General features: G+C 35.4%; 1 long non-coding RNA gene and 1 pseudogene across 3 annotated transcripts in view; one reads left to right on the forward strand and one right to left on the reverse strand.

Annotated features, from left to right (window-relative positions):
- The window catches only part of LOC306641231, a 37,808-nt gene extending 26,737 nt beyond the window's left edge, over window positions 1-11,071 (reverse strand). For both annotated transcript variants that reach the window (XR_013758077.1, XR_013758078.1), the window contains exon 1: window positions 10,630-11,071. This is a non-coding gene — a long non-coding RNA (uncharacterized lncRNA). The remainder of the gene's footprint in view (window positions 1-10,629) is intronic.
- On the forward strand, window positions 7,016-8,009 carry LOC306641258 (protein SET-like; annotated as a pseudogene). The gene has a single exon. The product of its transcript is annotated as a protein SET-like (transcript).
- Window positions 11,072-16,194: the final 5,123 nt, after the last annotated feature.

Here is a 16,194-nt window from a genome sequence, read left to right on the forward strand (position 1 = left end):
CTAATATATATACCCAATATATACATATTGTGAATTTTAGGTCTGAATTTACAGCAGGGTTTGGTAATTAGCAGACATTCAACAAGTGTCCAATCTTCTCATTTTGTCTTGTCACAAAATTAATACCAAACTCCTCTACATCATTTTTTAAAATTTTTCTTCCACAAAAGTTGATGCATAACAATCTATACTGTTATTCTGTTTTTAATTTGGGCATACAATATATTGTTTTATTTTTTAGATTGATTTGAAGTAAAAAAGTTATTAAAATTTTTTTCTCTTAAAGTATCTTCCAATTTAAATTGGAGCATATATTTAATGCAGGAATTTAAAAAATAGTCTCACTGATTATTATTTCTTTAGGTAAAAACACAAAGTTGCTACCAATGATTCTAATGTTGTCTGACAAAGCTTACTTTCTAAAATCCCAGTTAATAAAAAATAAGAATGTTTTCACCAAAACCATGTGAAAGAGAAGAAAGGAAGAGAAGAGAAGAGAAGAGAAGAGAAGAGAAGAGAAGAGAAGAGGAGAGAAGAGAAAAGAGAAAAGAAGAATGGAAAACCCTCTCTTCTTGGGAGGCCAGCATGACAGAACAGAACAGGTCAGAAGTGTGTTAGAAAGTATGATCCATCTTATCTGCATGAACTCTTGCTATACCTGAATTATTGCCTTTCTACTCTAGAAGTTATTTTCCTTGGTATTTTAAATTATTTAGTCTGGTTTTGGTCACCTGTGGAAAATCACAGTATAAATTGCCTAATTTCAATATATTTGTATGGCAATCCTTGAAAACCAAATGTGGTCTAGCATCAAATTATTCCCAAGTGTTCAATGAAAAGATTTAGACTTTATAGACACTGACCATGCTGCCATGTGTCTGCTGCCCACTCCACCTCATGGCAACAAGGGAGTCATTGTTAAAGGCAGCATGAACTCCTCAGGAGCAAGTCTATAGAATGCTTTCCCGGAATGTAGGTAGACAAATCCTAGTAAATACACAAAGCTTTTAATCAAACTTGAAAGTTCCTTTGGGACCCCCTAAAACTGTAAGTTCCAACTAAACTTATGCTTAAGACATGTTCAGGTTGAGAGGAAATTTTTTAAGCAACATATTAAAATACTTGTACAAATGGATACAACCTGAATAATAAAAGTGTAGAATCTGACCTGTATAACGTTAGAGCTGGAGGGAAAATAAAAAAAACCTACAGAGGAAATCTCTAATAGCCACTTCATTTATTAAAGAGTAAGCATTAAGTTTTGTTGACTTGTCTAAGTTGATGCAAGAAATTAATATGATATTCAAGAAAAAGATCTAGGTCCTATCTCTTCCATGGAAGCTGCAATGAAGTGAATTAAAGGATATGCACTAGAGAATATATTAATTTTGAACTACTTAAAATAAAGGTGATTGTGGAAAACTTGAAATAATATAGAACCAATTCTAAATCTTGCCTGAGTCACTTGATTCCTTTCCTACCAATCATTCATCAGAGCCAAAATGCTTATCTAAATTCACTCTCTTTCTTCCCTAAATGGATCTAGCAAACTCTCAGAATACATAACAGTTTCAAAACACCAAAAGCACATGGGTACAGTGGGCAGAGGAATGGGAACTTTTAGAGGTCTAAGTGGAGTGACATTTCAAGGCAGTGAAGAAAGACCCATTATGAAGGCTTCTTGGGAGAGACACTTGAATGCATTTTGAAGGAAAAGAAATGAGATAGCCATGTAGATCAGAGAGAAGGACATCCAGACCTGATGGAAAATATCATGAGTTTAAAATGAAATTGATACACTAAACTACCAAGCATGATGGCTTTGCCTCACCAAACACTGCAGAGTTTCCCTATTTTCCCTTGTGATTACAGGGTTGGTCAGTAGTTGCAGCTCACTGCTTCTACCCAGCATCATATTTACTTTAATACATATTGTTAGCCTAGGAAAAGATCCAAATTCAAAATTTAAAAAAATTACTAATAAATGGGCATGAGTTTCACACCATCTCAAAGTTGAAAAACTGCAAATCCAGCCTAGGATTTGCAGACACATAATATAGAGAACTTTGAATACCATGCTGAATTTCAACTTGATTTGAATGTTGACCATGGGCTTTAAAGCAGTCATTCTGTGGTCATGTGAAAATCAAAGTAAAATAAGTACAAAGAAATTTTTTTTAAAAACTGACAAAGTAAAGTGAGACATTATTAATATAGACCCAAGGCTGCCAAGGGAGCTTGGTTAGAAGAAATGAAGAGATTGGAGAAAGGAAAATCTGATTGTCATTCAGATTTTCTTCTTGCAGGCAATGTATATATGCATAGCTTATATGCATATATGATTACACGACCAATGTAATTCTACACCATCTACAACCAGAATAATAAGAAGTTATATTCCATGTATGTATATGTCAAAATACATTCTACTATCATGTATAACTAGCTAGGACAAATTAAAAAATTAAGATTAAAATAATGTGTTTCTAGCATAGCACCCTAGCTAATGTAAGCTATTTAAGTCTTCATTTTTTGGAGGAGTGTAGACATGGAAAATGAGTCAAGGTGATTCTTCAAAACCTCTGAACTGAGACCATAACTAGATGCCATTATATGAAGCAAGAAAGTTTTGCATTTGGTAAGTCTTCTGTTGTCATCAGTAATCAGAAAGTGTAGAGCAGTTATGTAGTCCATTTTTAACTCATTAACTGTGTCAAGCTGTGGAGTAGACATTTGTGTAAATTGATTTTACATTAATTGATCATTTTCAGTCACTCAAGTTAATTCCTATTTTCAGAAAAACAATCCCATGTTCATGCAAGTGAGGTCAAATCATTTTTTAAAACAAGGAGTATAAATTTTGAGATAGACTCTATATAGGAAGAACTTCCTCCCTTCTGCTTCCAGTAGAAATGAGATTCCAGTATTTCCAAAGAAATTTCCTGGACTAAAAGGAATCATTAACTGAGTTTGCTAAAGTTATCCAGTTTCCACAGAGTATTAGTGCTTCTGCTGATCTCCTTAAATTCTAAACCTGTCTCAGTTTAATGGGGTTACAAATGTTATCATTAGGCTTCCCATCTTGAGTTCATATGAAAATAAAATTTACCCTCTGCTAAACCACAAAGTAAATAAATAATTAATTAGATTGCTGCTTTGGCAGCTGGTTGAGGAACTAGAAACGAGCCAGAAAATGTTATTTTACTTTCTAAAACACGAAAAGAATATTAAAAATTAGTATATTTGGTCACTGAGCTAAAGAATCCTGGCAGAGAGCTTTTTCTGAATCACTAAAGGTCTACCTTTAATAAGAAATAATTAACAACTTTTTCTTCATCTCTGTTTCCTTCCCTACTTTTTTCCTTTTTAAAACAGATTAGTTAACTCTAGTGGAGTTAGCACCACAGATTCCTTCTTCTGAACTGAGGCCTTCATTTTCCCAGCTAGTTGGAATGTTGGAGCTGATGGCCATCTGCTGGGTCCCTCTTTAGGAACTGATCTCGGCTAAAAGCTCCTCCCAGGTGACAGTAGAAGTCATGAAAAATTGAAAGAAGTGGCCAAAGTGCTAAGAATAAATAACAGCCAACCTAGAATTCACCAACCTACTAAGTGAAGATTTAAGGGTGGGACAAACAAAAGAATCTGAGATAAGAGAAGATACAGAGAATTTGCACTTAATTGCTGAAAGAACTATATAAGGAATTTGAACCCAGAGAAGGGAGTGAAATGAAGGAACTAAAGAAAGATAAGCATGCTAGAAAATCTGTACAACACAATAGTAATCATAATGATCTAAGTGTAGAGAAACATAGTAAAAGTGCTGAACAATAATATTACAAGAGTTGGTAGAGGTGATCTGATTTAAAGTATACTAAGATTCCAATGTCAACTGGGAGGACAAAAGGAGTAGTGACTAACTTCAAACACAATAAATCAAGTATGCATATCAAAAATGTAAGGGCAATCACAAAAATATCAAATGTTTAATTTCTAGACAAGCAGTAGGAAATTAAGTGGATCTTGATCAATCGACCAGATGGCATAAAAGGAGATGACACCAATAGAAAGAGTAAGTGTTATGAAAGTCATGATGACCCCTGGGAGTGTTCTTTCCATGTCTGAGATCTTCATTTCTCAGGGACCAGGAGTGTTAACTATTGATGGGAAAAATCTTGTTCTGGTTTACTCCTTTTCTCTGTTGACAGCATACATTAATTGACTTGTCAGTGCACTTGCAAGTGCCCAGTTCAACTGTGGCAAGATGATATGGATCTTCAGAGCCTCTTAGTTCCAGAACCCCCCATGGGATGAACTGCTGCAGCTTTTGCTCCAAATGCATCACAGTTCAATTTCTTGCTCTGTCAAGTCCAGCTTCCTAAATATCTAACCTCTTAATTCTGCAATCAGCCTTGACATGTATTATCTGTGTGACTTTAAACTCCTTTGACCTCATTTTCTTCATCTGTAGAATTAGATTACCATGGTAGTTAAATAGGAGGTACGTAATAGTGTCCGATAATATTGTTCACTCTATATGGAAACACAATAATAAGAATATTGAAAGAAAAAAGATAAAAGTAGAATATCTTTGTTTTACCTAAAGCTTTGAAAAGAGGTGGTAATGAAGTTTGAACTTGGAATATGATTAAGACAGTGCAGAAAACAGATGAAATATTAGACTGAATATGAACCAAATCACAAATACATAACAAACTACAACTAATTTGCTTGGGATGGTCTCCAGACAAAAGTAGCAGGAGGTAAGGATGGAAAGACTGGGCTTGCCAGTGCAACTTGGATTTTACTCTGATGTATGCAATCTGAGATTATTATACCTTTACAAATAAAGGAATGACATCATCAGACATGAATTTTTAAAAATCTAACAGTGGCAAGGATATATTAAAAAGCTAAAATATGGGGCTGAGGTTGTAGCTTAATGATAAAGTGCTTGCCTAGCATGTGTGAGTTCAATTCTCAGCACAACATATAAATAAATAAAATAAAGATCCATTGACAACTAAAAAAAATTTAAAATAAAGAGAAAAGATACAAAAAATCCAGAAGCTAGAAGATATGCAAAATATCTATTTCTTTGGTCCAAGCAAAAGACAGGACCAGGCTTAACTAGCTCAGAAGCAGAAAAAAGACTGAATGACAGAATTTAGAAAACTTACAAGAAAAAATAGAAAGAATTTGGGATGCATAACTGGAAAGAAAGAAAAAAGTGTCAAAGCCAGTCTCTAAGTGTTCCAGCTTAAGTAAGGGATTGAAAAATGAGAGAGACAAGTTTCATTTTGAACATGATCAATTTTACGTATTAGATTAGCAAAAAATTATACAAGGGGATTAGAGTGAAAGAGGCTAAATTAAACTTCAAACAGGACAATACTGGAAGAGTGGTGTCATTGTACAAGGGAATAGTCATCTACCAGTGTGTCTGGGAAGTAATCTTCTACCTGGTTAGGTTAGCATATTCCTTTCCTATGGAAAACAAGCACTTAGACATTGATCACATAACAAGTCATAGTACTTCATTCTGAATACCTGAATAGGGATTTCAATAGACAATCAGACTGCTTTCCATGCACTGTTCACCAATAATTTATAATATGCACAAACAGCCTTCTAGATTAGATTTATATCCATGCATTTAAATTAAGATCCACTTAGTCTGATGCCTCAGAGTCTAGCTGAAAAGATGCCAAAACTTTGGCTTTTAAGTTTTGAGGCTTTGGGAGGATTAATTCGTCCAGCAGAAGCACAAAAATTCCATATGTCCAAGTTTGGATGCATTCGCTACTTCTGAAAGAAACAATGATGACACTATACTGACTTTGAAAATGAACAAATAGAAGGAAAAATCGTAATGCAAAGCCAAATTCGGATTCATTTGCACATATTTGAACTTAAAAGACTTTTGTCAGCATTTGACTGAAGCCCTGTTGGAAACTACTTATGAGTCATTTCTAGAAAGCTCTTTTCAGGATGCTCAGCTTTGAATTGCATCTAAAGCCCTGATTTGCTTTCCCAGATCATATAACAGATTGACTGACTCTGTATTTGTGTCCCTGAAGCCCCTGTCAACAGGACAAGTGTAAAACTATCTTTAAATCTACTGAAAACATAAAGCCTAAGATGAAATTTAGTACTTTCACTCTTAACTGAAAAAGACTTGGATTTAGAAGAAGGCAGACAGGAATTAAATTTGAAAAATTCATCTGGATATAAAAGCAATTCATTCTTAGACCTTAAAATGTGCCTATGAGAAATTAAGTACCTAAAAGTTTCAATAGTATTCTTAAATATCAAATAGTTCCAGTGGCAATTTTACAGAAAATATTACATGTATTTCATTACAAAACTGAGTTTTATTGTCAGAGTATATTTATTACCATTTTCCACTAAATCGATGGACCTCTTTTTCTGAAAATTCATATTGTAACCATTCATGTTGACGTTTCTCCAAGTAATCAGCATTCACTGAGTTTGTAGAAATGCTGAAATGTTCTTGATGAAACAAAAGTAAAAATATTTTTATAACATATCTATTGCGTTTCAAGAATTATAGAAGGTGTCAATGACGAAGGTGGGGCATTCTGGCAAAGATGAATTATGAATATCACTACCTATATACCTGACCCAGTGATCCCCCAGAGATCAATATGACCAACAACTAGTACTATTTTTTTTTTTTTTTTTTTTTTTTAACAATTCTAATCATCCATTTAAAGTTTCTACAAATAGAGCGAGACGGCCCCGGAGCGCCGGGGAGGGAGCCCAGTCTCCCGCTGCCGCCTCCAATCCGCGAGCAGGAGCCCCGCCCTCGACGTCAGGCCGCGAGGGGGAGTGAAGGCGGGCGGGCAAGGGGGAGGGCGAGCGAGCGCCGGGAGGGGGCGACCGAGGGAGCGGGCGCCTGCGCGTGTGGCTGGGGTGGGCTGGGAGCCGCTGCCCGCCCCCTTCGCCTTTGCTTCTCTCCGGCTCAACGCTCCCAGCCGGGTCGCGGAGCAGCACCATGTTGGCGCCGGCGGCCAAAGTCAATAAAAAGGAGCTCAATTCCAACCACGACGGGGCCACGAGACCTCAGAAAAAGAACAAGAAGCAATCGAACAGATTGATGACGTGCAAAGTGAAATAGACTTAATGAACAAGCCAGTGAAGAGATATCGAAAGTAGAACAGAAACATAACAAACCCCGCCAACCAATTTTTCAGCAGAGGTCAGAATTGATCGCCCAAATCCCAAATTTTGGGTAACATTTGTCAACCATCCACAAGTGTCTGCACTGCTTGGGGAGGAAGATGAAGAGGCGCTGCATTATTTGGGCAGAATTGAAGTGACAGAATTTGAAGATATCAAATCAGGTTACAGAATAAATTTTTATTTTGATGAAAATCCTTACTTCGACAATAAAGTTCTCTTCAAAGAATTTCATCTCAATGAGAGCGGTGATCCATCTTCAGAGTCCACTGAAATCAAATGGAAATTTGGAAAGGATTTGATGAAAACGTTCAAGTCAAACGCAGAATAAAGCCAGCAGGAAGAGGCAGCATGGAGAACCAGAGGGCTTCTTTACCTGGTTTACTAACCATTCTGATGCAGGTGCAGATGAGTTAGGAGAGGTCATCAAAGTCGATATTTGGCCAAATTCATTGCAGTACTACTTGGTATGAATGATGAAGAAGGGGAAGGAGTAGAAGATGATGATGAAGAAGAAGAAGGAGGAGGAGGAGGAGGAGGAGGATTGGAAGATATTGATGAAGGGGATGAGGATGAAGGTGAAGATGAAGATGATGATGAAGGGGAGGAAGGAGAGGAGGATGAAGGAGATGACTAATTGAACACTGATGGATTCCAACCTTTTTTTCTTTCTTTTCTCTTTCTTTTTCTTTCTTTTCTCTCTCTCTTTCTTTCTTTCTTTCTTTTCCTTCCTTCCTCCCTCCCTCCCTCCCTTCCTTCCTTCCTTTTTTTCTTACTTTCTTTCCTCTTTTTCAGTACCTGGGAGCAAGTTGCAGTCCTTTTTTTTCATTTTTCTCCCCCCCCCCCCCCCCCCCCCCCCCCCCCCCCCGTCGCCCTGTTCTTGAGGTCTCTTTTCTCAAACTATGGTTCTCAGCTTATTTTGGGGGGAAATATCTTGAGCAGAGTATAATGGGAAAAGAATCTACACTCTTCTGTTCTAAATTCATTTTTATCCCTTCCTGTCTCAAAACAAAAAACTGTATGGAATCAACACCACCCTGCTCTGTGGGAAAAAAGAAAAACCTTCTGCTCCCTTCACTCTGCTGGAAACTTGACAGTGCTAGGCCCTGCGTAGTAGTGCATAGAATTCTAGCTTTTTTCCTCCTTTCTCCGTTTATTGGGCTCAGAGATTACACTGTGTCTGTATGTGAATATGGACAGTTAGCATTTACCAACCTGTATCTGTCTACTTTTTCTTGTTTAAAAAAAGAAAAAAAAAAAAAAACTTCAAAAATGGGGTTATAGAAGGTCAGCAAAGGGTGGGTTTGAGATGTTTGGGTGGGTTAAATGGGCATTTTGACAACATGGCTTCTCCTTTGGCATGTTTAATTGTGATGTTTAACGGACATCCTTACAGTTTAAGATGACATTTTTAAAATAAAATTCTCTCCTAATGATGACTTGAGTCCTGTTACTCGATGGGAGAATCAGCAGAACCTGTAGGATCTTAATTGGAATTGACATTCTCTATTGTAATTTTGTTTATTTTTAAATTTTCTTTTTTGTTTTCACTGGAAAGGAAAGATGATGCTCAGCTTTAAACGTTAAAAATGTACAAGTTGCTTTGTTACAATAAAACTAAATGTGTACACAAAGAATTTGATGCTTTTTCCTCTCAGAATAGATGTACTTTTAATATGACCTTCCAAGTTTGACTTGTATAATACCATCTTCATCAAACTTTGTCACCCTAACTTTGTAATTTTTGATACACTTTGCGGGATGACCTCAGGGCAATGTGGATTGAGTAAAGGAATTTGAATCAATGTCTTATGTTTCCATAGCTGGGAAATATGGATGCAATTTGCTATTGGCTTCTGAAAATATACATGTCATTTGGGATACTAGAAACTCAAAACTGAGTTCTGAGTTATACCCTTGATTTTTATTGCAAATTGGCAGTTTTTAAAGTGGGCCTTCATTTACCTGGATATAGCAACGCTCACTGCCACCATCAAATGGACCTGGTGCTCTAATGTCAAGTTGTACATGGGACAGTTCCTGGCATGTCTTCATTGGCCCTATAAAGTGAGGCCAAGAAGATGGACTCTTAGAGTAAGAAGTCCATGCTGGTAGTCAGGAAGATGTTTTTGTCTCTTAAGTCCCAGGTATCTGGCATAAATCTCCATTGTCAATGTGTGGATATAGGTGGGATGATAGACTGCTCTGTCTGCTCAATGCTGCTGTGCAGAGAGTAGCATTTTGAAAAGCTACCTGATGCATAAGCTTTTTAATGCTGTAAAATATAGCTGAAATTAAATGCCACTTTTTCAGAGGTGAATTAATGGATAGCCTGGTCAAATTCAAAGCTTTTTGTTTTATAAAACTTTATATATGGAACTATTCCACCAATAGGCAAAGTGTAACCCAAACCTGTCTAGATGGATAGTATGTAATTTCTGCACAAGTCTCTGTTTAGTAAATACATCACTATATACTGGTTGGAATCTTGCTCCAATAAAGGAACATAAAAATTTTTTTTTTGGGGGGGGAGTTTCTAAAAATAACATTTTATTCTATATTTCTCTGATTTTCAGAGTCTAGAATGAGTATCATGTCAGTGCATCTATAAAGCTTGAAACATGTCCCTAAATTTCTTTACCAGTGCTCTCTTTGAGAGATAGGTAAAAAGTCCTGTCTTAGAATTCAAGTTCTGATTGCCTGACCAATGCAGTCTCAGTAGAGGGAATGCTTTACCAGTTTCAGAGTCTAGGTCTTCTAAAACTGGAAACTTCCACATTCTCTTGGCATACTCTCTCTTGGAATTCAGCCATATGCTATGAGAAAGTAAAGTTGCTCCAAGGAGATGGACATGTAGAGAAAAAAGCTACAGCCAGCCAATGTCAAGTGGAATAAAGATGAGTCATTTCCAACAAGTTCTTCTCAAACTCACAGATTCACAAAAAAAGGCAATCAAAATGCCAAAATGGCCAGAATCAGCAAAACAAAGAAAATATCTAGAATTTATGTCTTATATTTTGTGTTATGTATTATAAATTGTTATATACGTGAAGCATCACATGTAAGTGCATCATATACAGTGAAATGTAAACACATGAAGACGTTTAGAGCTGATTAGATACAATTGAAGATAAGTGTAATAAGCAGAAAATTAAATGGGAAAATTGCATCAAATTTAACACAGAAGGAAAAAGGTATAGAGAATACGAAAGAAAGGTAAAGAGAAATGAAGATTTTTTGTGAGAAATGAGGAGTAAGCTTTTCCAAATCAGCAAAATGGAGGAATAGGTAGTATCAGGTCTCACACCCCATCAGGGACAAAAGCATCTCTTTGAAAACCTCAATCCTTGAAAAATAAGACTGAGACACATGGGAAGACCAAAGAACTAAATATAAACCAAATTAGAAGTATAAGAAAAATTGTCTTACCTTCACTATGCAATCCCTCCTTAAGTCAACACAATGCCAGACAAAAAGGATTTCCCTAGGAGCATAGTCTCTTCAGGGGAAAAAGAACAGATGGCAGATATACAAATTCCTTAAGCATTCTAAGATGCTTTTCAAGAAGCCCAGTCTGGTATCACTTTATGGGGAATATTTTGGGGAATGGCACACGTAGATAGCCCAGGATCTAATAGAAACTAAGAAAGTTGTGAAAGGTCATGTTAACCAGTGAACAAATCCTGGTGATATCTTTGTGGTACTGCCAGCTGTTGCATCCGAGCAGAGATGCGGGCCAACTTCATAGCTTACCTGCAAAACTGAACTGGTTGTCTTCAGAAATGCACTAGGAAGTTGAACCATTTTTGAGCCACTGATTAACATAACAGCTCAGAGTATAGCCTTGCCCAATTGCAGTTCCCAAATAGTGATCCCAAACAGAGAAGCCATCATCTATACCTAGCCAACAGTTCTCTTGAGCACAGAACCAGACAGTGCTGTTTCCAGACAACATAGCCCAGCCGACATCTATACCTTACATCAGGGCAAAGGCAATATCCCAGATAATTAGAGAATTCACAATAAGTTCTGCCTGCCCAGGGTCACCACTAGCATATACTAAATAGTGAAAGTCTCCAATATGTCTCTCAGAGAATTTTTTAGCAGAAACTGTACAGTCCAGGAGACAATGGGATGATATATTCTGAGTGCTGAAGGAAAATTGCCAATCAAAAATAATTTATCCAGCAAAACTGCTTTGTAGAAATGAAGAAGAAAAAAAACTTTTTCCTAATAAATAAAAGTTAAGGGAGTTTATTACCACTAGATTTGCCCTACAGGATTTGCCAAAGGGAGTTCTTTAAGTAGAAAAAAAAAAAAGACCAATAATTACTAAACATGAAACACACAAACACAAAAAAAATCTAATGGTGTTAGTAAAGTAGAGCTATATTCAGAATATATTAGGGCTGTAATAGTGTGTAAAGAAATTTTATTCCTAATATGAGAATTAAAGGACAAAACTATTAATAACAACTGTAACTAAAAATGAATTGTCAAGGGATATACATTATAAAATGTTATAATTTCTGACACTTAAAAAATACAAAATGGGGGAAATAAGACTGTATCATTGTTTTATGCAATCCAACTTAAGGTGCTACTAGCTTGAAATAAACTGTTACAAATATAAGACATTCTAGGTAACCCTAAAGATAACCACAGAAGGGAGGAGGAAGAGGAGGGGGAGGGGGAGGGGGAGGAGGAGGAGATCAAAGCATACCACTATAGAAAAACATCAAGCCACAAAGGAAGATAGTAAGAGAAATTGGCTACAAAACAACCAGAAAAGTTAATATAATGACACTAGTTAGTGCTTACCTCTAAATAACTGCCTTGAATATAAATGGATAAAATTCTCCAATAAAAAGACACACAGTGTTGAATGAATAAAAAAATTAAGACCCAACTGTATTCTGCTTAAAGACTCACCTCACTTTTAAGGACATACATAGACTAAAAGTGGAGAAATGGAAAAAGATATTTCAGGCAAATAAAATCAAAAGACATCAGGGTTAGGTAGCTATACTTACATCAGATGAAGGAGCCTTTAAGTCAATACTGCAAAAAGAAAGAAGGACATCATATAGTAATAGGGTGGTTAATTTATTAGGAGCATATTAAGATTATAAATATATATGTACTCAACTTTAAAATGCCCAGGTATATAAAACAAATATTTAAGGATATGAAGAGGACAGATTGTAGCACTAATAGTAGGGAACCTTACTACTCCACTTTCAACTATGGACAGATCTTAAAAACAGTAAATTAATAAAGAAACATTGGTCTTGAGCAATCCTATAAACCAAATGGACCTAGAAGATACATATAGAACATTCCATCTAACAGCAACAGAATGCACATTCTTCTTAAGCACACATGGAATATTCTCTGGGATAGATCACATATTCAGGCACAGAAAAAAATAAGAGACTGAAAGTACATCAAGTACAATATTATTCAGCTTGAAATCAATAAGAGGAATTTCAACAAACTCACAAATCCATAAAAATTAAATTTAGAACAATCAACCAATGGACTAAAGAAGAAATGAAACTAGGTATTAACTAATACCTTAATAAAATTAAAATAGAAGCATAACATACCAAAACTTTTGGTATAAAGTAAAAGCAGCTCTAACAGCAAATTTGTAGCAATAAACATCCACATCAATAAAGAAGTATCTTAACTTGATATTGCTATTCAAGAAACTAAAACATGAAAAAGAAATTAAACCTATGTTAGCAGAAGGAAGGAAATAATATGATTAAAGTAGAAATAAATAGGAACTGGGGAGATAGCTGAGTCGGTAGAGTGCTTGCCTTGCAAGTACAAGGCCCTGAGTTTGATCCCCAGACCACAAAAAAAAAAAAAAAAAAAAAAAAAAAGAAAGGTAGAAATAAATAAAATGGTGGAAACTGGAAAAATAATGCAAAGATTGACAAAACTAAGACTTTGGTTTTTAAAAAGATTTTAATACATGAAAAAAACTTTAGCTAGACTAGGAAAATAAGAGAAAAGACTCATAATAAAAAATAGAAGAGAGATGACAACTGGTAACAGTAATGTGAAAGATCATATAAGACTACTAAGAACATTTATGTCCATCAAATTGTTTGATCTAGAAGAAATGGAGAAATTCTTAAATAAATGTGACCTACTAATACTGAATCAGGAAGAAATAAAAATTCTGAAAAGACTAATAATGAGTAAGAAGATCAAATAAAAAATAAATAGTCCAACATCAAAGAGTACCTTTATGGCATTCTGAATGAATTTTATAAAACATTTTAAGAAGAACCAATATCAATCCTTCTCAAACTACCTCAACAAATTGAAGATGAGGAAGTAGTTCTAAACTCATTTTTACAAATCTAGCACTATCCTAATACCAAAGCCATACCAGTGCAATACAAGAAAATAAAATTATAGGCCAATATTCTTTAATATCATAAATGCAAAAATTCTTAAGAAAATATTAAAAAACTAAATTCAACAGCAAATTAAAAGTATCAAATTTCAACATCAAATCAAATGGGATCCTTGGGGATGCAAGATGGTTCAATATACACAAATCAATAAATGTGATACATCACATTAACAGAATGAAGAAAAAAATATTCATCTCATTAGATGCAGAAAGGAAATTAACAAAATTCAATATCCTTCCATGATAAAAATGATCAACCATAAAACATCGATGAAAGAAATTTAATAAGTCACAAGTAAATCAAAAGATATCCCATTTTCTTGGAATGGAAAATTTAATAATGGTACATATATCAAAGTGATCTATAAACTTTAACACAATTCTTTTCAAAATTCCAATGTTATTTTTCACATAAAAAGAAAAATCAATCTTTATTTGGAAACCCCCCAACGTACACACACACACACTCACACACACACACCAACAACAACAAATTGGCAAGGTAATCTTAAGGAAGAACAAAAACAACTTAATAATTTTGCTACCTGATTTCAAATGACACCACAAAGCTGTGCAACTTAAAATAGCATGTTAATACCAGAAATATATAATAATGATAGACACATCAGCCAATGAAATAAAAGATAGCCCATAAATATACTCACTGTTTGGTGAATTGGATTTCAACAACAATGGCAAGAATACACAACAGTAGAAGGATAGTCTGAAATTAAACCCTCATTTCACCTCATATACCAAAAAATTAACTCACGAGGGATTAAATATTAAATATTTAAATGTAACACCAGAAAATGTAATACTATAAGAAGAAAATCTGACATGGGTCTTGGTGGTGAGTTTTTGGTTATTAACCCAAATGCATAGGGAACAAAAGCAAAAATAGACAAATGGAATTGCATCCAAATAAAAAGCTTCTTCAAATCAAAGAAAATAGTTAACAGTGTGAAAGGACAACCTATGGATTGGTAGAGTTGCTCACAAGCTATACATCTGATAAGGTGTCAATAACCAAAATGCATGAGGAATGAAAATAACTACAGCAAGAAAAATAAGAAAACTTAAAAATGGGTTAGGGATATGAATAGACATTTCTCAAAAGAAGACATGCAAAGGGCCCACATATATGTTTTCAAGATGTCCAGCATTACTTATAATCAAAGAAATACAAATTAAAATAACATGATACCTTACTTCACCACTGTCAGAATGGCTATTATTAAAAAGACTAAAGATGATGAATGTCAGCAAGGATATAGGAAAAGATATTTTAAATTAATTCAGCCATTAGAGAAATCTGTATAAATATTCCTCAAAAACTAAAAATAGAATTACCGTATGACTCAGCAATCTCATTCCTGGGTATTTACCTGAAATATATGTTGACATATTGTCAAAGAGATGCCCAGACTCCCATTTTCATTGCAGCACTATTTGTAATAGCCAAGCCATGGAATCAACCTAAATATTCATTAACAGAGAAATGGATGAGAAATGTTTATATACACAGTAGAATACTATTTATCTTTTAAAAAGAAGGGAATTCTGTCATTTGCAAGTACATTGAGAACATTATGGGAAGTAAAATAAGCCAGTCACAGAAAGACAAATTCTTCATATTCACATGTGTAGAATCAAAATCAGTGGAACTCAAAGAAGCAGAAAGTAGTATGATGGAATCATAGGTTGGGGGGACAAGGAAAACGAGGAGATGTTGTGAGCGTGCTATGTCATTAACACAGACCAAACACACTTGTGTCTTTCCAGTGTCAGAATTTATTGAATAAATTAACAGGCTACACCACTTATATCAGTGGCAGTTCACTGAATACTGTGGGGCACCTGGTTGTCATAAGCCAGGCAATCACAACAATCACAGGTTCTTCTATTCCAATTTTAATTTTGAATATTTATAACATTCAAGTCACAGATCAGATTTCACAATTATACACACACACACACACACACACATACACATTACAGAAATACTAAGGAAGATCAAGGCAGTCAGAGGGGTTCAGGAGACTGAACTATGAGCAGGAGCAGAGAACAGATGTGAGAATGCAAAGAGCCACTGTATCTTGTTGGATGCGATTACCAAACAGCCAAAGAACTTGTTCAGGGCACAGGGCTGTCAAAGTGTCAGACTTTATTCTAGGTCAAGATCTGAAGGGATGGCAGTGTCAGCTTGGAGTGTCAGTCTGAGATGTCAGCTTGGAATGGAACTTCCAAGGTCATCACAGGCAGGAGAAACTATGCCCAAGGACAGCATTTTTGAGGTTTGTACTGTGGTGATTTTCCAGGGCAAGTCTCAAGTGATGGAGTCAGGGTGCTGCCATGTTCAGTCTTCGAGTGTCCTTGTTTTTATGGGTCTCAATTGGGAGCTGCATCATTTGGTGATCTGATATGTTTGATAAGCTCCTGGGTCCGTTTTTCCCATATGAGTGTGATACACCCACAAATTCATGTGCTTCTGATTAATTTGATAAGTTTCCACGTAGTCATTTTTCTTATCAGGATTAATTTTTTATCAGTTTATGCCT

Source organism: Sciurus vulgaris (genome assembly GCF_902686455.1).
Source record: "Sciurus vulgaris genome assembly, chromosome: 12".
Classification (NCBI taxonomy): Eukaryota; Metazoa; Chordata; class Mammalia; order Rodentia; family Sciuridae; genus Sciurus; species Sciurus vulgaris.